Source organism: Heterodontus francisci, chromosome 2, assembly GCF_036365525.1.
Source record: "Heterodontus francisci isolate sHetFra1 chromosome 2, sHetFra1.hap1, whole genome shotgun sequence".
Lineage (NCBI taxonomy): Eukaryota > Metazoa > Chordata > Chondrichthyes > Heterodontiformes > Heterodontidae > Heterodontus > Heterodontus francisci.
The window spans coordinates 155868434-155891114 of NC_090372.1; the positions used below are offsets into that span (position 1 = coordinate 155868434).

Consider the following 22681-nt stretch of genomic DNA (forward strand, 5'->3'; position numbering starts at 1 on the left):
GGTACAGAGCACCAGTGGTGGGAGTTAATGGGCTGGATTTTACGTCGGGCGAACGGGAGCTGGCCACCGACGTGCAAGTTGGTGGCGAACCTGCTTCCGCCTAGTCCAGCATTCCGTCCCGCATTTTACGGGTCCCCGGGCTTTAATTATTCCGAGGCAGGATTTCCACTTGCTTGATGGAGGAAGTCCCACCTCACTGAGCTGCTGGCCAATCATCGGGCTACCAGCTCTTAGCCCAGCAGCGCCATCAGGAGCGGTGGCCACTGCTGGGGCTGCAGCCCAGCTGAGGACATGGAGCCAGAACTGCAGCTAAGTTTGGGTTGCCTCACTGGGGCCCAACCTATTATGTGGTTGTTTGGGGGGGGAAGGGGGGCATCTTGGGTCCTGGGGGTGGTTGGGGAAGCAGGGACTTCCCTCAATCGGGCACCCCAGGGCACCAGCCCCTCCCCATCCCCCCGGGGTGCGGAGACGCCGACAACTCTCACCGGGTGGCCTTTCCTGGCTACAGGACACCCGCTTGCCACCGGTAAAATCCCTGTGGAGGCGGGCAAAGGCCCTTAAGTGGCCATTAAGTAGCCACTTAAGGGGCTTGATTGGCCTGGGGCGGGCGGCCCGTTTTTCGCCCCCCCTCACCCTATGTAAAGTGGGACGGAGGCAGGAGTGGGTCGAGAAGGCCTCCTGAGCCTTCCGCTCAATTTTACGCCACCCCCCCCCAGCTACCATCCGGCTTGCTGGGCTGGCGTAAAATTCCGGCTAATGAATGATCAGCAAGTAATGGGTGCAGTTCCCAATTGCTTCTACTGACTTGTACTGGACTGCTTACTTTAGTGAAGGATGTTAGAAAACATTGTCTATATTGAACTGTAACTCATCTCCATGCACAATGGAAGGTACACTGAAGATCGATAAACTGCAATCTGTCATTAAGCATGTGGAAATACCAATGGCAACCTCAGTTATGCAGGTCACAGATACATGCATCTCTCAAAAGTGCTCCAATTGTTGCTATAAAGGCTTTGGAATCCATATTCCAACTAACAATCATGGCCGGCTTCAACTCACTTAGAGAACAGCTGCAGAAAATTACGATGATCTGTGCTCGTACAGATCTGTAGATATGCTGGAAGAAGTTTCCCTGCAAAGACAGAGTAGCATAGGACCAACTGATTTCCATTTACATCCTTGATATCTTTGTGCCATCAGGTAACATGGCAAAAATAATAGTAGATGCAGTCTTTAAAAATGAAGGACACACAGCAAAACCAGTAAAGGAGAGCTATGATAAAAGCAAAATACTGCAGATGCTGGAAATCTGAAATAAAAACAAGAAATGCTGGAAATACTCAGCAGGTCTGGCAGCATCTGTGGAGAGAGAAGCAGAGTTAACGTTTCAGGTCAGTGACACTTCATCAGAACTAGCAGAGGCTAGAAATGTAATAGGTTTTAAGCAAGTAAAGCAGGGCTGGGGCGAAAGACAACAAAAGAGGTGTTGGTAGGACAAGGTCACAGAGAATAACTGACCAGAAGGCCATGGAGCAAAGGCAAACGATATGTTAATGGGGTGGTGAAAGATGAAGCGTTAGTACGGAGAGGGTGTTAATTGACACCCTCAGTCAATCAGTCATTTTACAGAGGTGGAAGTGGGGAGGAGAGGAAACAGAAATAATGGGCTGAATTTTAGCTTGCCGCAAATCGCGGCGGCACGCTTTAAAGTCGGTGGTCCGCACGCGTGCAGCGGCCGCTGCTGAGCCCCCGTGATATGGCAGAATGGCCACCCCTGATGGGCTTCAAACCCTTCATCCGAATTTACCTATTTATAGATACATTTGTTGGACATTAATTTTTAAAAATTCAATAAAAGCTGAAAGCCCCTCGATCACCTACCCCCACCCCCCCCTCCAATTTTATTTTTGGACCATTCCCACCAAAGAAAACTTCATTCCCATGCCGAACTTTCTCACCTTTGCCCTTCAACCCCTTCCCACCATTCCCTCATCCAATGGAAACATTTTTCTCCACTTCCCCCGCCCTGAAAATTTCACACCTCCCCCCCTTCCCCACCAGTGTCTCTCTTTGAATCCCCAAATGGGATATCGGCGTGGGACGGCTGCCCGGTCCAGGTAAGTTAATTATCATGTATTTGCACAAGTTTTATTAGGCAAATGAAGGCCCCATCGCATTGAGGACTCGCCACTGCTGGTAAAATGCAATGGGGCCTTCTCGGCGTCGGGGGTCCCAGAAGAATTTTCCGCACCCCCCTCCCCCTCCCCCTCGCCACGATCCCCCACGCTGAAGGGCTCATAAAATTCAGCCCAATAATGCAGTGCCAAACCTGGGACAGTGACTGAAAGCTTGGTCAAAAATTTGGGTATTTGAGATGGTTCATAAAAAGTAGAGGGAGAAAAGCACCAATGGAGGGATTTAGTGAGGGAGTTCCAGGAATTAACCAAGGAGGCTCTAAATTCTGCCACCAATGGTAGGGCAAAGGAAGGGGCTGCACAAATGGTCAAAGAGAACTGAAGGGTGCATAAAATTTACAAATTGCAACAACATGTACCTCTTCACAGTTACTGATACTGAATTTCATGTGTCACATTTTTTGCCCAGCCTACCATTTTTTCAGTATCCAGTTTCAGCTTCCTTTGGCCCTCAGAACTATTTACTATGGTGTTATGACCAGGTGAGAAAGGGGTCTGGGGCTCCCTCTCAGCCTTCACCTGGTCTTACCGTAACAGGGTTTAATTTTAAACACACTCTGTTTTTAGCTCCCCCTTGGTGAATCCTTGTTCACTGCTTTCCAATTGTAAGGCAAAGAAACCAGCCAAACAGGTTTTCTTAGGTTGAATGAAGAAAGGTTGAACTTTATTAAACTTAAACTCTAATTCGATTAACGCCTACAGATATGCGATGCGCCCACGCTAGCATGTATGTGTGATATACACATGCAGATAGAGACAGAAAAGAGAAGAAAATAAAGTGGAAAAGTTTGAGGCAATATCTGAAATGATTTTGGTCACTGTTCTTCGAACTCGCTGTAGAGTCCTTGATTGCAGGTAGGTCTTGCTTTTCATTGGGGCCCCATATTCTTCTTAAACCTTGTTCGATGTGGGAGACTTTTCTCTCAAGGTTCACGTGTCTTCAGTGGGTCCAGAGACTTGTGAGAGGTCTTCTCAGTCCAGGAGCAAACAGTCTCTGAGTTCAAACTGTCTGGACAATTTAAAAAACTCCCCAAGTTGGCCAGCAGGTTAGTCACATGTCCAACTGGTGTAACCACTTCTGTGTTTGTGGATTCTCTTGTCCTAGCATACCCTGGAATGTCTCCTCTTACACACAATACCTGGTGATCAATGTCCATTTTAGGTTTAATGGATAAGGCAAGTAACCTCTCTTGTCCCTAATGTTATGCAAATGTCCTCCAGCCAAGTGTCTGGCAGCCCTTGTAACAGGCCTTCTCTTCTTCCCGGCAACAATGTAAAATTTAATGTCCATATAATGAAATTAATATGCCTCGTTCTTGGCAGGTAGGGGCCCAGCATGACAATGGCTTTTATTTTAATATCTGCAATTTTGACAGCACTCTCGCTAGCTCTATATCCTTTTTGATTTTCTCCTTGCCTGCAAAATCCTGCAGTTTTTCATGGAAAAGCTGAATAAAGCTTTTCTCTCTGACCTTTCAATAATTTTCATAAACTTTTTTTTGGACAACAGCAATTATCAGAGCAATGCAAAACAGTTAATAGCCTTCTAGTACTTTCTACCAGACAAGCAGCACTGCATATGTTAATCTATATTTTTAATAAATATGGTTTATAGTTTGTAAATATCTAAAAGAGTAATATTTTTGTTTATGGGCTTTAATTTCCAATGTATGACAAATCTATATAACTGCAAACTCCAGACAGAAAAGCTCACTTTGTAACAAAAAACAGAATTTGAGATTAATTACCATTTGTGATCAAATTGCAACAAAATACATATGAATGCAGGATAAGCTACAGTCTTTACATATGCATTGGTCATGTAAATTTCTTCCATATCAGAATTCCCAAACCTCTCTCTTCCAACAATCCAAGACCCTACAAGACTAGACTTCTATAAGTGACTATTCAGAATGAAAGGCTGGTGCACTGTCTGATCCAGGCTTGAGGAATCTCTTGCTTCCCCAAGACTCTGATGAGGTCCTCTGTTCTTGCCTCTTATTGCTAAACATGAGAATAGTCAATGTCAGCCAATTACAGAAACAGGTAAAGTTACTCTCATAGCTAAAGTTTAACATGTGCACCTCATATGAAGTAGAGTGCTGGATTTTATCAGCCCTCTAGAGATGGGCTGTGAGGTGGGTCAATGGAGTGCCGTCATCTTACTGACACCATGGAATTGTACCAGGGTCAGGGAAAGTTGAGGACGGCCTTCCTGCCCAGAGGTTAATTGAGGTCCTTAAGTGGGAAATTAAGGGCCACTTAAGGGCCTCGTCCTGCAGCCACTGGAATTTTACCAGCGGCGTGGAGGGCCCTTCATCACATTGAGAGGCTCCCCAGTAAAAGCTGGCAGCATCCCTGTGGGCTTGGGAGTGGGTTGGAAGGCCCTCCTGATTGGGAACCCTGTGGTCCATGGAGGGCCCCTCCGGCAGCGAGGGCCATCCCCACTGAAAGAGCCCCCACCCCAATTACTGGGGTCTGCCTGAGTACCCTCGGGTGAGTCCAACCCAACTTACCCTGAATTCTGGAGCCTACTCCATGGCTGCTGCTCCAGTCTTCTTGCAGTACCAGCAGTGGCTAATTAGTAAGACTAAGAGGAAGAGCAGGCAGGGAGATGTTGCGGAGCACAGCGGGACTGGTGGTCTGAAGTGCATTTGTTTCAATGCGAGAAGTATAACAGGTAAGGCAGATGAACTTAGAGCTTGGATTAGTACTTGGAACTATGATGTTGCTATTACAGAGACTTGGTTGAGGGAAGGACAGGATTGGCAGCTAAATGTTCCAGGATTTAAAAGCTTCAGGCGGGATAGAGGGGGATGTAAAAGGGGTGGGGGAATTGCATTACTGGTTAAGGAGAATATCACAGCTGTACTGCGGGAGGACACCTCGGAGGGGTCATGCAGTGAGGCAATATGGGTGGAGCTCAGGAATAGGAAGGGTGCAGTCACGATGTTGGGGGTTTACTACAGGCCTCCCAACAGCCAGCGGGAGGTAGAGGAGCAGATATGTAGACAGATTTTGGAAAGATGTAAAGGTAACAGGGTTGTAGTTGTGGGTGATTTTAACTTCCCCTATATTGACTGGAACTCACTTAGTGCTTGGGGCTTGGATGGGGCAGAATTTGTAAGGAGCATCCAGGAGGGCTTCTTGAAACAATACGTAGATAGTCCAACTACGGATGGGGCCGTACTGGACCTGGTATTGGGGAATGAGCCTGGCCAGGTGGTCGAAGTTTCAGTAGGGGAGCATTTCGGGAACAGTGACCATAATTCCATAAGTTTTAAGCTACTTGTGGATAAGGATAAGAGTAGTCCTCGGGTGAAGGTGCTAAATTGGGGGAAGGCTAATTATAACAATATTCAGCAGGAACTGAAGAATTTAAATTGGGGGGGGGGGGCTGTTTGAGGGTAAATCAACATCTGACACGTGGGAGTCTTTCAAACGTCAGTTGATTAGAATCCAGGACCAGCATGTTCCTGTGAGGAAGAAGGATAAGTTTGGCAAGTTTCAGGAACCTTGGATAACACGGGATATTGTGAGCCTCGTCAAAAAGAAAAAGGAAGCATTCGTAAGGGCTGGAAGGCTAGGAACAGACAAATCCCTTGAGGAATATAAAGACAGGAGGAAGGAACTTAAGCAAGGAGTCAGGAGGGCTAAAAAGGGTTATGAGAAATCATTGCCAAACAGGATTAAGGAAAATCCCAAGGCTTTTTATACGTATATAAAGAGCAAGAGGGTAACCAGGGAAAGGGTTGGCCCACTCAAGGACAGAGAAGGGAATCTATGTGTGGAGCCAGAGGAAATGGGCAAGGTACTAAATGAGTGCTTTGCATCAGTATTCACCAAAGAGAAGGACTTGGTGGATGATGAGTCTAGGGAAGAGAGTGTAGATAGTCTGGGTCATGTCGTTATCAAAAAGGAGGTGGTGTTGGGCGTCTTGCAAAGCATTAAGGTAGATAAGTCCCCAGGGCCTGATGGGATCTACCCCAGAATATTGAGGGAGGCAAGGGAAGAAATTGCTGGGGCCTTGACAGAAATCTTTGGATCCTCATTGGCTACAGGTGAGGTCCCAGAGGACTGGAGAATAGCCAATATTGTTCCTTTGTTTAAGAAGGGTAGCAAGGATAATCCAGGAAATTATAGGCGGGTGAGCCTTACGTCAGTGGTAGGGAAATTATTAGAGAGGATTCTTCGGGACAGGATTTACTCCCATTTGGAAACAAATGGACTTATTAGCGAGAGGCAGCATGGTTTTGTGAAGGGGAGGTCGTGTCTCACTAATTTGATTGAGTTTTTTGAGAAAGTGACAAAGATGATTGATGAAGGAAGGGCAGTGGATGTTATCTATATGGACTTCAGTAAAGCCTTTGACAAGGTCCCTCATGGCAGACTGATACAAAAGGTGAAGTCACATGGGATCAGACGTGAGCTGGCAAGATGGATACAGAACTGGCTCAGTCATAGAAGACAGAGGGTAGCAATGGAAGGGTGCTTTTTTGAATGGAGGGATGTGACTAGTGGTGTTCCGCAGGGATCCGTGCTGGGACCTTTGCTCTTTGTAGTATATATAAATGATTTGGAGGAAAATGTAGCTGGTCTGATTCGTAAGTTTACAGACGACACAAAGGTTGGTGGAGTTGTGGACAGTGATGAGGATTGTCAGAGGATACAGCAGGATATAGATCGGTTGGAGACTTGGGCGGAGAAATGGCAGATGGAGTTTAATCCGGACAAATGTGAGGTAATGCATTTTGGAAGGTCTAATGCAGGTGGGAAGTATACAGTAAATGGCAGACCCCTTAGGAGTATTAACAGGCAGAGAGATCTGGGTGTACAGGTCCACAGGTCACTGAAAGTGGAAACGCAGGTGGATAAGGTAGTCAAGAAGGCATACGGCATGCTGCAGCTGTACAGAACTTTAGTTAGGCCACACTTAGAATATTGCGTGCAATTCTGGTCGCCACACTACCAGAAGGACGTGGAGGCTTTGGAGAGGGTACAGAAGAGGTTTACCAGGATGTTGCCTGGTCTGGAGGGCATTAGCTATGAGGAGAGGTTGGATAAACTCAGATTGTTTTCACTGGAATGACGGAGGTGGAGGGGCGACATGATAGAGGTTTACAAAGTTATGAGCGGCATGGACAGAGTGGATAGTCAGAAGCTTTTTCCCAGGGTGGAAGAGTCAGTTACTAGGGGACATAGGTTTAAGGTGAGAGGGGCAAAGTTTAGAGGGGACGTGCGAGGCAAGTTCTTTACACAGAGGGTGGTGAGTGCCTGGAACTTGTTGCCAGGGGAAGTGGTGGAAGCAGGTACCATAGAGACGTTTAAGAGGCATCTTGACAAATACATGAATAGGATGGGAATAGAGGGATACGGACCCCGGAAGTGCAGAAGGTTTTATTTTAGGCAGGCATTAAGATTGGTGCAGGCTTGAAGGGCCGAATGGCCTGTTCCTGTGCTGTACTGTTCTTTGTCCTGATGGCACAGCTGGCACTGAAGAGCTGCTGACCATCTGATTGGCCGCAGCTCTTGGAGGCGGACTCTTTGCCTTAAAAAGCACAGAAGCGGCAACGGCAGGCATTTAACTGCCTGATTGACATTGAATTCTGTCGGGGTTTCCGAAAATGGCTGTGGTAGGGTTGCCCCCAGCTTCCTGGCTGGTGGATGGGGCCACCACTGCGGTCATTAAATTCAGCCTACAGTGTGCACTTTAAATCAATTAAGCATAGGAAGCATATTACTGCCTTTGAGAGACTAGAGGTGAACAAAGACGGTCCCAGATAGCAGCAGCTTGAGTTAAAAAGGAAGATTATGAAAGTTGAGCAAATTTGAAATTTTCAAAATTATGAAGAAAATTTGCAATACGTCATCCAGATAAATTGTTCACTATTTTAAGATTTATATACCAGTGTCAGAATTTTTTTAAATTGTACTTTCGGATTAAAAAAAGTGAAGTGGAATGTTTTCACTAAGGTTGTGGGGGGGCGGGGTGCGGTGGTGAGTTGGGGAGACAATTGAAGCACACAGTCTAAGTAAGTTCGAGACAATTGGATGCATTTCTGGACTGAGAAGGATGGTATGTGTGGTGGATCTATAAAAAAGGAAAGTTTTGTTTGAGCCTCACGGCCTTTTCCTGTTTATAACTCTTATGTTTGTACATTCTAACATATTAGGGAGGACAAGTTTTTGTGCATATTATCTAGCATCAGCAGAATTAATACACATGGTGTGAATCTCTACTCAAAGCAACCAAAAGCAGTACTCGCAAAATTAAATATGCAGCCTGAGTCCCTGCTTACAATAACTAAAATTGGGTTCAATAACTGATGTATAATACCTAAATTCAGCGTTAGCAAAACTAACACATTTGGGATGATTCACAGAATTGTTACAGCACAGAAGGAGGCCATTCGGCCCATCATTTCTGTGCTGGCACTCAGAGCAATTTACCTAGTGTCACTCCCACTGCCTTCTCCCCTCAGCCCTGCATTCTTCATTTTCAGATAACAATCCAATCCCTCTTGAATGCCTCAATTGAACCTGCCTCCACCAAACTCTCAGGCAGCGCATTCCAGATCCTCGCCATTTGTTGCGTGAAAACATTTTTCCTCATGTTGCCATTGCTTCTTTTGCCAAATACCTTAAATGTGTGCCTTCTTGTTCTCGATCCTTCCACCAATGGGAACAGCTTTTCCCTATCGACTCGGTCCAGACCCCTCATGATTTTGAACACATCTATCAAATCTCCTCTCAACCTTCTCTTCTCCAAGGAAAACAGTCCCAACTTCTCCAATCTATCCACGTAACTCAAGTTCCTCATCCCTGGAACCATTCTTGTGAATCTTTTCTGCACTCTCTCTAATGCCTTTGCATCTTTCCTAAAGTGTGGCATCCAGCACTGGACACAATATTCTAGTTGAGGCCAAACCAGTGTTTTATACAAGTTTAACATAAATTGCTTGCTTTTGTACTCCATGCCCCTATTAATGAAGCCTAGGATACTGTACGCTCTATTGACCGCTCTCTCAACCTGTCCTGCCACTTTCAATGATTTATGCACATACACACCTAGGTCCCTCTGCTCCTGCACCCCCTTTAGAATTGTACCCTTTATTTTATATAGTCTGCCCGTGTTCTTCCTACCAAAATGAACCACTTCACAATAGGCTTAACCACAATAGCTGAATTGTCCTCTTGACATTGGCTACAGGCCTCAAAATAGAAAACATTGCATTTATATAGCACTTTCCATGACCACCAGACGTCTGAAAGCACTTTACAGCCCATAAAGTACTTTTGATGTGTAGCCACTGCTGTAATGTAGGAACATGACAAATAATCTGTTTTTGATTGAGGGATAAATAATGGCCAAGACACCAGCGATAATGCCCCCTGTTCTTCTTCAAAATAGTGGCATGGGATCGCTTACATCCACCCGAGCAGGCAGATGTCTCATCCAAAAGACAGCACCTCCAACAGTGTAGTACTCCCTCAGTACCACCCTGGAGTGCTGGACTTATTTCTTGCGCTCAATCCCTGAAGTGGGACTTGCACCCAGAACCTTGTGACTCAGAGGCAAAAGTCCTACCAACTGAGCCACAGTTGACTTGTAGAGACTGTAATGTCTTCCTTTAAATAGTATACTTTCTGAAATTGTTTTAGGGACTCATCTTGAATTAAGTCTCACACTATATTCTTTTGAAATATTCATTGTTAATGGATTAACTAACAGCACTGTGGGTATACCTACCCCAAATGGATTGCAGTGGTTCACGAAAGCAGCTCACCACCACCTTCTCAAGGGCAATTAGGGATGGGCAATAAATGCTGGTCTGGCCAGTGACGCCCACATCCCATGAATGAATTTTTTAAAAATCACTATCGTTACTCATTAACAACGATCAAACTCCTACGTACAGGAGAAAACTCTATTTTAGACTCAAAATGTGAAATAACAGTTTTCAGATGAAGGCTGTAGCATAAAGGATAATTTCTATGCCTTGGAATCATGAATTAGAAATAAATGATTGCATATGTATTTCGGCATCCCATTCGAATCCCTAAGTAATTGAGCAAGTCTACCGAGAACTTTAAAATATTTCTTCTGCACTCTGCTCCCATATACACAGCACAATATTTCCCACTTTCCAGACGTTTGAAAAAACATACACAAATATTTACATTTATTGTAATTACAATACCAAAATGTTTTGCATGCAGTAGCCACATCTAATACATTAAATCTGTTTTTCTCAATTTAAATAAGATCTGATTTAGTGTCTGAAAGCCGATCCTGGGTGCCAGTAATGCACTGGATGAGAGACCATGAGACAAGCAACTGACTACATGCTGATATGCTTGGAAATGTTGCTGGACATTGTGGATGACGCTGATGGATCATGCTGGACTTTGCTTCCAAATCACAGCCGGTAGTAACTGAGAGCCCATTTTCTGGAATGAGTATTCCTTTAATATCGAGTAAATGAAGTTCAAAGCAAGTTCTGTACACACACAAATCTGTTAATTGTAATTTACACAATTAACAGTGCAATGCAGTATGGTTCCAAGATAGAGCCAAGACAGAAACAACTTAAAATTTCATTCCATTTTACATGATTTTATTTACACAAGTTTAGCAAATCGATAGAAACTACTAAAATAACAATAATTTAACTTTTCTCAAGTTTCCAACCATGGCTGTATTTAAAGCTGGTCACTTCACAAACAGCAAAACAAAGAAAGGTGAGGAAATAAATTGTGATTATCCCTTATGACTTCAGATCCCCAAGGAGACAAAAGTCCAACTATACTGTCCTTTTGAAGACACTCAGAATATGGTGGATTTTTGTTCCCAAGAGAAGAAATTGACTGACATCTGCTTTTCATGCATATAGGATGCATTCAGCAGTAAAATGATACAACACATCAAATTGTAACCAGAGACAAAATATACCAAAATTGTGCTGTTACAAGCAAAAAACTGAAATATCAAACTCACTTTTAAAAATAGCTCATAGCATAATATATATTCCTTATAACTTTTAATTACCAAATAAAAAGGCTTGAGACAGCCTCCGGCAAGTTGTAAAGGGGGAGGGGGTGAAATACAGTAGTTCACATTGAGGAAATCAACAATGGAATTTGTTGTTTCAGGGGCTAACTTAGTAGGAACAGATGTAGATTCTGTGCTGCAATGTGATCAAAGAGAAGCATGACTTAAATCCAGATGGAATCAGTGGGAGGGATTGTGGGAGGATTTGGGATGTGGCGTACCCAATTCAGCCAGCTGGTGTCCACACCACCAAACAAGCAAGAGGTGCCTGTGGCACTTAAACAGAACATAGTTTCAATAGAAACTGGGAAAGGTCCAGTGCCATGGCCAGTGAAGGGGTCTGTGACATTGCAAAAAAACCTCACGTTGCAAATTAATCCCAGATCAGTTAGCTATTGCTGGTTAAATTAGCTGTTTCTGAAATTAGCTGCATTGCCACGCATGTGGATTTAGTTAAATACATTTCATGGCCATCCCTGCTGCAATTACTAAAATCCTACATCACATTTCATGCAACCAATGAAAAATCCACAATGGAATGTCTTATTTAAGTCATATGTACTATTAGATTGCATTAACAGTGAGTGTATTATCTTTAACCCTTTCAAGTTCACAGTCCTATATTCATACCAAAACGGGAAAACAAACAATATTAAAGTGCAATGTGCCATTTTGTCTGTTCAGAAAATACTATTCAGATGTTTCATCATAGATAGCATGGCTGTGCCTACCTGAGGTGCCAATGAGTAGCAGGATGCAGGTTTATGGCTAAACTGGGCCATTAAGTTGATCCACTGAGCAGTGGTCATGCAAGGAGGTAAGTGTTATCAGTACAGGAGCCACCTATGTTCTTGCACTGCTGATTTTCCTTGTTGCCTTTCCTCTGCATCATCGTTTGATGATCTGCCTTAGTTTGTGCAGAGAATCACTAAGGCTAACCAAGCCCTTCAGGGCATAGTGTTACAGAATCCTCTCTGCAGATGGAACCTTATCTATGAAGAAGGTTCTGATTGGAAAACTGTGAATATATATTTTCATAAATTAGCTTATGAAACATCTTTCACTCATGCCTCATGGGGGGAGGTTTCAAAAATAAATCAAAAGGAAATAAACCAAGGATTTTTAAATTTATTTATTTAGAGATACAGCACTGAAACAGGCCCTTCGGCCCACCGAGTCTGTGCCGACCATCAACCACCCATTTATACTAATCCTACACTAATCCCATATTCCTACCACATCCCCTATATTCCCCTACCTATACTAGGGGCAATTTATAATGGCCAATTTACCTATCAACCTGCAAGTCTTTGGCTGTGGGAGGAAACCGGAGCACCCGGCGAAAACCCACGCGGTCACAGGGAGAACTTGCAAACTCCGCACAGGCAGTACCCAGAATTGAACCTGGGTCGCTGGAGCTGTGAGGCTGCGGTGCTAACCACTGCGCCACTGAGCCGTTTAACAATTTACAAAATAACTTATGCAAAGCTGCACATTCTACTTTGTAATTACTGTATTAATTATTTTAAGTTACTTTTAAAAATCCCATCATGATAATCAAAACAAAACCCTAATTTAATATGAAAAATAAACAGAAAATGCTAGAAATGCACAGCAGATACAATATCAACTGAAACAGAAAGATAACATTTATGTGGGGGGAAGGGGAATGAATCAGAACTGACCCATGACACTCCAAATGTCATGGCTTTCTCTTTCAGATGCTGATTAACCTGCCTCACATTTGAAGCATTTTAAGAAAGATTATTCCCCATCATGATAGTTATGCCCTACTAAAAAGTCTCAATGTATATATAATTGATAGTTCCCCAAAATGTCTACCTATAATGTTTAAAAGCAGACAGCGAAGTAAAAAGTCATGAAATTGAGTAAAATGAAATGCTATGTATAGCTCTTACAGGATTCTTTTATCTTAATCCACAGGATTCATTAAAAACATACAGCTTTGACCTTCACTGCTGTAGAATTCAGATTAAAACACATCACTGTCAGTTCCAGATAAACACATACCTGATTCTTGCACAATAGTGACCGACACATTCCAATCTACCAAAACACTCCCACTCGCTTGCATTGTGTAGAATTTTTTGACAAAATCATTACAGCTAAACACAAAGCAATAATTCACACACTGTAACTTGTCCAATCATTTAGTTGTAACTATCTACCCCAGCCCATTGGATGTACACCAGATACGAAACTTGCGTTGATTTTTCTAGCTCTTTTAAAAACAACTTGATTAAAGAAACATTAAACGTTTTTTGCACACAGTTTATTTCATATATTCACAATGTTATTGATATGTTTGCTGCAAATAAGCTTCCCTGTAGATCTACAGGCTTTGTTGTTTTACAGCTCAATGAGTGGCTAGCCAAAGGTGTAAAATCCCTCGGGCTGTATGCACCAGAGAATGTTTGACACGAAATATAAAAATACATTGTAAAATATAACCTGTAATGGCAAGTGTAGTGAGGCACCTCATGTATTGCATTGAAAGAAACTGATCTGTATTGCACTTCATGTAATGTTAATTTTGAACTGTTATGTACTTTCACAAATTTTATGAATAAAGTAAATTTTTTGAAAAACATTATAAAGTGAAAATTGTATGTTGATAATCTAGTAAAGAGCAGTCAACATATCAGACTGGGAATATATTAACTGATCAATCGTACACTTCAAAAAGTAATTAATTAGAATGAAGCATTTTGGGACATTCAGAGGGCATGAAAGATGCTATATAAATGCAAGTTATATCATCCCATCAACCTCTCTGAACTCTTTGAGAATATGATATTTCACATAGGTTGCAGAAGACCTTACAATGTATCTGCACTTGTAGAGAACATTAACATAGTGTTAGGGACTGGACTAGTAATTCATAGGCCTGGTTGAATGATCCAGAGACAGAAGTTCAAATCTTACCACGGCAACTAGCAAATTTAAATTCAGTAAATAAAATAAAGTGGAACAAAAAAGAAACCATCAGATTTTTATAAAAGCCCACCTGGTTCTGATGCCCTTTAGGGAAGGAAATTTGCCATCTTTACCTGATCAGGTTTCTGTGTGACTCCAGATCCAAAGCAATGTGGTTGACTCTTAATTGCCCTCTGAAATGGCCCAGAAAGCCACTTAGTTAATGACAATTAAGGATGGGCAATAAATATTGACCTTGTTAGCGATGCCCACATCTTGTGAATGAATTAAAAATCTTCCAAAAGTTTAAAGCAGTCGGGATTCCGAGTGAAACCAGGGAATAAATAAGAAATTGATTGAAGGGTAGGAAACAGCTAATATTTGGAGAAGAAATTTGTCAGAAGAAACAAGAAGTGTTGCATGGAGTTCGCTAGAGAATGGAGTTGGGAACTCTTTGGTTTCTAATTTACATTACAGACTCAGGTTCAGAAGCGCAGTGCAAACTGGTCAAATTTGGAGGCAATAGGAAATTAGAAGGGACCGTTGCATCTGAGAAGGCAATACAGTAACTACAAAATAAACTACAAAAAATATTTTAAAAGGTGCAACAATGACACATAGGGCTGAATTTTATTAGCACGCCGCACTTCACAGCGGCGCGCTTTGAACCCATCGACCTTCCGTCTCTGAGCCCCCACGATATTTCATATGGGGGCTCATTTAAATGGAGGGGGTGGAGTGGCTGCTACGTCCCCAGCAATGTCGTCCGGTGCCACCGCACAGGCGCAATTTTTAAAGGACTTCAAGCCCTTCAATGCCATTTAAATGTTTAAAGGGACAGGGATGTGCAAAAATTGAATAAAATGTTATTGACATTTCCAATCCCCTTTCCCACATGCCCCAAATGAATAGGATGATTTTTTTTGTCCTATCCCCCCCAAAAAAAGTGAGCTTTCACTCACATATTTTCCCCCTGAACTTCATTCCCTTTGACCCTAAACCCCTTCCCACCATCCCCGCAACCAATCGGAGCAGTTTTCTCTGCTCCCCCATCCGTCCCGCCCTGAGATTTCCAGTCCTCCTCCTCCCCACCAGTGTCTCGCCTCAAAACTCTGTACGGAGTTCAGAAGGCGTACGAGTTGCGGCCAGTAGCCATAAAGTCGGCGTGGGTCGGCCGCTGGGACCAGGTATGTTCACCTGCATTTATTTTAATTGATTTTAATATTTAAATGAAGGCCCCACCACCAAGTAGCGGGGGTGGCTGTACCGAGGCCTCGCCGCCACCAGCAGTATGCGACGAGGCCTTCTCGGCATCAGGGGTCGTGGCTGGCTGCTCCCACAAGTATTTTATGGCCCCCACCACAAGCCCTGACGCAAGGGGCCAGTAAAATTCAGCCCATAGAATTCAATATGGGCAAGCATAAAGTATTATACAAAGAACAAAATGGGTGACAAGAAATAGGTAAGTGTGAAGTGGAATTTGATCTGAGGATTTTAAAGAAAGAAAAGAAAGAAGTTGCATTGACATAGCAGCTTTTACATCCTCAGGGTATCCCAAAGCACTTAGCCAATGAATTGCTTTTTGAAGTGTAGTCAAACATAGCAGTCAATTTATGCTCAACAAGATTTTACAAACAGCAACGAGCGACCAGTTGATCTATTTTAGTGGTGTTGGCTCCACTGTGGAGCTGCCATCAAAAAAGCAAACAGAATGTTGAATCATGCAGTCAAACCAGTAGAATACAAGTAGTAGCATACAAGCCAGAGGAAGTCATGCTCAATCTGTATGTTGTTTTGGTCAGACCACACAAACACTCCATCCAGTTCTGGTCAGTAAGGCACAATTGAGGCATTCCATTCTTGGGGGCAGAGCAAACAGGAGCCTAGAGTCGGCTCTCTAGAGTCAGAGGACTGAATTATGAGGAATGTTTGATGAAATCTGGGCTTTTCACTTTAAAAGTGACTGAGGGATGGCTTTGTCATGGTATATAACTCACTTTTCTGAAGTGCCTTTATTCTAGAAAAATGTACCAAGGCACTTCACAGAAGTGTAATTAAAAAAGAAAAGGGAAGCTGAGCCAAAGAAGTTGAGATTATGAAGGGTGATCAAAAGCTTGGTCAAAGAGGTGGGTTTTAAGAATTGTTTTAAAAGATTAGAGGAAAAGGGAAAGGTGGCTGGATTTAGGGAGGAAATTCCAGAGCACAGGGCTGAGGGGGCTGAAGGCATGACCACCAATGATGCGGTGAAGGAATGGAGGAAGGATGCATAAAAGACCAGAGTCAGAGGGATGGAGAGTTCAGATGCGGTTGGGGGGGGGGGGGGGGGGGGCGGTGGGGGGCATGGGGTGATGGGTTATAAGGTTAGAGGGCATTGCAGAGATAGAGTAGAGAGGTGAGGCTGTGCAGATAAGATTTAAATACAACGATGAGAATTTCAAATTTGAGGGGTTGAGAGACCAGGAACCAATGTAGATCAGCAAGGACAGGTGATGATGGACAAGTGGGTCTTGATGGACAAGTGGGTCTTGATATGCAAGATACGAGTAGCAGGTTTTGAATGAATTGAAGTTTATGGAGTACCAGAAGCCTGAGAGGAGAGCAAGTGTAAGGGCATTGATGAGGGTTTCAGCAGCAGATGGATTGAGATCTGGTGTTAATGGTTAATTTTACTGAGGTGGAAGTAGACACTATTTGTGAAGGGGAGGATATGGGATAAGACACTCAGCTCTGATATTGAATATGATACCAAGGCTGTGAACACGCTGGTTCAGCCTGAGACAGTGGCTAGAGGGGTACATGGAATCAGTGGCGAGTTTATGGTGGGAGCTAAAAAGGACTGTAGCTTCAGTCTTACCAAAGTTTAACCTGCAAGAAACTGCTGCCTATCCAAGACTGGATGTCGGATGAGCAGTTTTATAACACAGAGGCAATAAAAGGGTTAAGACATGTGGTAGAGAGGTACAACTGGATGTTGATGGTACATGCATGGACTTGCTTTATGTCCTTGGATGATGTAGCTAAGGGGAGCATGCAGATGAGGAAGAGGTGGGGCCAAGGATAGACCTTTGAGTGATCAACAGAATGGGGGCAGAAGAGATGGTAGAGAGTAAATGGCACGTGAAAGGTGAATCTACGACTGGGCGGAATGAAAATGAGTCATAGAGAGTGAGGAATATTACAGTACTATACTGCAATTTATTCAAAATCAAGCTTTGGGTTATTGATCACATATAATGAGGATTGAGCACGTATACAGGAAACTTGTAACATAGTGTCTTAGGCAAAGCACTGGCAAGCAGGGTGCAAGGCTAGCACTAGGAGTAAACCAGCGACCTTGGCATTATTAGTACTGCATTCTAACCAGCTGAGCTAACAGGCCCCACAAAATGGGGAACATTTCACAAATTTGTGTGTCATCCTTGCACAAGAGCAATTGTTACATACAGATGAGCGATGATAGGAATGGCTTCCCCTTTTCCCATCTCTTGACTGACCAAAGACAGTGTGTTTTTTTAAAAAAGCGTTTCAATCCCTGAGTGCTTTAATTGTCAAGAACAGACAAATGACAGGTTTTCTTGTAAATTTTAAAAGAAAGATAAATATTTATTATTCAATACCCGAAAGACACACAACTACACCCACTTTCACACACATATAGCTACACACTCAAGAAGAGATAGAGATGATTAAGTAACGTATGTTTAGGTCTTTTGAATTTTGAAGAGTTTTCTGCTGCACTTGTCATTCCCTGCGAGTGAAGACGTAAAATGGTGCAGGTCTGTAATCTTTTCCTTGTTCACTGAAGAACAAAAACTTTGGTGGTTTAAGAGGACGGATGCACTATTGCAGATTTCTCTTGTTCCAGTCAAAGTTCCGTGGCAAAACCCTGGTATAATTTCTCAGGTGGGGAGTTCAAGGTCAACTCTGCCTATGTGTGGTTTACAAGCTGATGGTGTTAGGCAGTGTCCTTTCTCTTCAATGGTACAGATTTTTTTTCTTTTGTTTTCTGCCCAGAATATACCTTTATTAAAACTCCCTATCAGAAAGCAAGTTTCTGTTATGTGATCAGAGCTTCTCTTCCATTGAATTCATAAATAATTTCTGATGGTTGGGCCATCGTCAGACAATGGAGTTCGGGTGTCACCCAATCCCATACCATCTTGATAAAGCAGAGCTTTTCACACCCATTCTCTGGAGTTCAAGCTTGGAATCAAAAGGTCTGCCACAATAATGCTAATCCAATTGGCTGGAGAGATGCAGCCATTACCATAGAAAAGGGCCATTTGCATCTTAATGACTTGTCAAAGATATGTCCAGAAAGATTGTTTGTATTTTAATGATTTCGCTAAGACTTGTTCAGACATGAAAATTAAGATCAGAGTTCTTGCATTTTCATGTGTATTGGCAGGAAAGGAAAGGTCACCTGAACTCTCAATCCATTGTGTTTTATAGGAAAAGCGCCTGTTTCGTTTTTATTTCATAAGTTCATTTTATAGTTCATTGCGTGAGCATGACACCATGCTAATCTGTATCATTCCAATTTTCGTATATTACACTGCAGTGGTACAAGCTTGAAAGGCTGAATATTTCACTCATGTAGCTCTTGTGCTATGGAAATGAAGCAATAGCTTGAAATGTTAGCATTATAATTCAACGCATGATTAAGTAGTAAATAGTAGAAACTGTGGGCTGAATTTTCACTTTGGAGGCAGGAAATAGGAGCTGGGATTGTTTCCGGGGCTGCAGCCTGCACCAAGAGGAAAACAGTCACTCATCGGAATTTTGACTAGGATACCCTTTAATTGGCATGGAGACAGGTTCCCTGTTCAATTAAGGGCGGCGGGTTTGCTCTTGAAGCTAGAGGGCCAATCAGAGGCCTTCCAGCTTCATAGGAGCACCAGTCTGCAAATGAGTGGTAAGTAACTGAGAGGGCGCTTCAACAGGAAGGGGCTTTCTCAGCCACACTTAAAAAAAAATGTAAAATCAAAAAAAGAGAAAGCAGCCAGGCCACCACTGTGGGGCAGTGAGGTAAGGTGGGTGGGGTGGTTGAGCGGGTAGAATCCCTCTACAGAGAAGACTTTGGTTGCACCCCCACCCAGGCAGACATGGAGGGCCTGTAGGTCTGCCTGGAGCACTGGCACCTTAGTCTGCCACTGGGTGCCCGCATCCAGGTAGTTAAATTGTCTGCCGTTGCATCGGAAAATTGGAGGCCAACTGGAAAATCCCAGCCAGCCTCCTTAAATCAGCTTTAACAAGGCTCATAATGAGCCTAATTGTCTGTCTGCTTTGTGGGGCCAGGCAACCCTGCTGGCCCCAAACCCGCCTCGACCAAAATGGCCTACAACGAGAACAGGGTCAGGAAACTAGCACGCTGGCTGATCCTAGTATCTTGGAGCCCCGTCTGCCTCCGTTCCTGACCTCGGCAGGGCCCATATATCCTACCCTGCATATGTGACACATAAGCTAACAACAAAAATGTAAGTTAGCCTCGGACTCAAAATATAAATCCATGTGTGAACTAGTTAAAAACATAACTAATAATCTTAAAAGCAACATTATAATCTCCTCACTTTCATCATTAAAAGTCTTGCCACTAAACCTGTGAGATGGTCAGTGGCACTAATCTTTCACGTTGGGTTAAAATACAGATTTCAGCCAAAACAAATAAAACTGCAGATGTTGGCAAAAAGAAACATTCAGCACTGATTATGCTTTTAATTTTCCCTGTTAAACTAAATTCTGGTTTTAATTCATGGCCTGTAGCCTGACTGGGTTCTGTTGTATGGGATGGGAATGGCAACTGGATGGGAATAACTGGGAGAGAAGCCTCGGGATTGGATTATGAATTGCAAAGTAAATAGTTAAAATAAAATTACATGGTTGATCTAATTAGAATCAGCCTTAAAATATACAAAAATGTCCTGGATCTAATCATAGAACTCCTCTATATGGTCTGCATAGAACTGCAGAACTAGAAAGGTATAATGTTGATCATATATTCAAGTAAAGCCCTCTGGTAACTCTCTTGGATAACTTCACACATGTTTGCAACATGAAATGCCTAGAGTCAATGAATGCTTGTAGACTACCAATAAGAACACTTCCATCACTCTCACGCACACAACTGCAGAAAAAAATCACCACATGGATATGGAAATGTGTTATTTATTTCCTGCTGACCGAGCAGACTTTCTCTGTAACAGAATAATTTCCTGTTTGTCAGGAATTCTTTTATTCCAGGATCAAATATTTCTGGCTATTGAGCAATATTTCAAGAGGAAATATGCTCACCTCTGATAGATTCAAGAAACTTTTCTGACTCCAGTGCCTCTCCCGCCCCCTCCACTCCAACACCATTATTTTCCACACAACAAATTAACAATTCTTGACAAAAATAACTCAATTTATTTTCCCTCTAAACTTTGAGATTCCTAAAAATAGCGTATTTACTTTCAAAACAAAAAGCTGAATCTGAGCCAGTGGCACAGGAGATATTTACACAGTTCTATCAAATATTTATGTTTCCTCTTGCAAGGGTATGGGCATGATTGGAGACCAAAATATGGGACTAACTGTAAATAAGTGATTATGTGCGCAGCTGTGCATCCATATTAAAGGTCGGCTGCAGCGGTTTCTCGTGAGACAAGTTCATTAACCAGCCTTGGTAAGCAGTTGACACCTTATAGCACACTCCTATAATGCTTAAAATCTTGAGCCAATGTTGGTATGATAGCTGTATGATTTTAAATCCAGAAAAAGTTGTTGCTTGTTGCAGAATTTTCTATGAAGTATCTGCAGCTGGAGACAACAGATTGCTCAGCTTTCTATCTCTTTGAGAACAGGCACAAAATGACAAACAAAAAAAGGATCGGGGGTGGGGTGGGGTGGAAGGCATAAATGAAGCAGCAAAGCTCACTGCATCTGACATAATTAGTCATCATCCTAATTAGAATAATATGCTACATTACCTGGAATTAAATGAAGCACAGCAGTTGGATTTTAATTGATTCTATAAAATGGTACAATGAACTTACATTCCAACAGTGAAGTATGATCTGATCCAAGCCTGCTCTTTGATACCCTATTTGTATTTCATACTCAGGGCAACTCTGCCTCTAGTAAATGCTGATTGTGGAGCAACCTAAAATCATAGGATGTCATAACACATACAGGGCCACTTGACTCTTTGCAGTGGATTTAATTACCCCTCCCTCCCATGCCGCCCTACAATGAGTTGACTGGCAGAATGTGTTGGCTGGGTGGCTGCCTGGTAGTGCATTTTGTGGGCTAGGCCTTGCTAGCACTGGGATGGTGGGCTGGGGCTGAGGACCGAGTGCCCTGAGGTAGCCCACTTGCTGTCCCTCTATCGGGCAGGTTGGAAGATGAGTGCAGAACAATGGCTAAGAACCAAGCTGACCACTATTGATTCTGGAACGGTTACTGCAGATTGGAGGGTAGCAAATATCACCCCATTATTTAAGAAGGGAGGGAGAGAGAAAACAGGGAACTACAGACCTGTTAACCTTTCATCAGTTGTAGGGAAAATGCTAGAATCTATTCCAAATGATGTGATAAATGGACATTTGGATAATAATGATCTGTTTGGGCATAGTCAACATGGACTTATGAAGGGGAAATCATGTTTGACGAACCTGTTGGAGTTTTTTGAGGATGTAACTAACAGAATTGATAAAGGGGAGTCGGTGGACAGAGTATACTTGGATTTTCAGAAGGCTTTTGATAAAGTCCCCCACAGGAGGTTGGTTAGCAAAATTAAAGCACATGGGATAGGAGGTAATATACTGGCATGGATTAAGGATTGGTTAACAGGCAGAAAACGGGTCATTCTCGCATTGGCAGGCTGTGACTAGTGCAGTACCGCAAAATCAGTACTTGGAACCCAGCTGTTCACAATATATATCAATGATTTGGATGTGGGGACCAAATGTAGTATTTCCAAGTTCGCAGATGACACAAAACTAGGTGGGAATGTGTGTTGTGAGGTAGATGCAAAGCGGCTTCAAGGGGATTTGGACAGACTTAGTGAGTGAGCAAGAGCATGGCAGGTGGAATATAATGTGGAAAAATGTGAGGTTATCCACTTTGGTAGGAGGAATAGATGTGCAGAGTATTACATAAATGGTAAGAGATTAGAAAGTGTAGATGTACAAAGGGACCTAAGTGTCACCGTCGATAAGTCACTGAAAGCTAACATGCAGGTGCAGCAAGCAATTAGAAAGGCTAATGGTATGTTAGCCTTTATTGGAAGAGGATTTGGTCACAGGAGTAGTGAAGTCGTGCTTCAATTGTATAGAACCTTGGTTAGACTGCACCTGGAGTACTGTGTGCAGTTTTGGTCCCCTTACCTTAGGAAGGATATTATTGCCATAGAGGGAATGCAACAAAGGTTCACTGGACCTGTTCCTTTCCTATGAAGTGCGATTGGGGAAACTGGGCCTGTATTCTCTAGAGTTTCGAAGAATGAGAGGTGGTT

At 43.0% G+C, this 22681-nt stretch overlaps 1 protein-coding gene and 1 long non-coding RNA gene across 8 annotated transcripts in view; one reads left to right on the forward strand and one right to left on the reverse strand.

The window, feature by feature from the left end:
* The window catches only part of LOC137347738 (uncharacterized), a 47489-nt gene extending 33750 nt beyond the window's left edge, over window positions 1–13739 (forward strand). The window contains exons 4-5 of the long non-coding RNA XR_010969012.1: window positions 2901–3053; window positions 10465–13739. This is a non-coding gene — a long non-coding RNA (uncharacterized lncRNA). The remainder of the gene's footprint in view (window positions 1–2900; window positions 3054–10464) is intronic.
* The window catches only part of cdk14 (cyclin dependent kinase 14), a 779114-nt gene that overhangs the window by 7315 nt on the left and 749118 nt on the right, over window positions 1–22681 (reverse strand). The gene's annotated exons all lie outside the window — the stretch shown is intronic.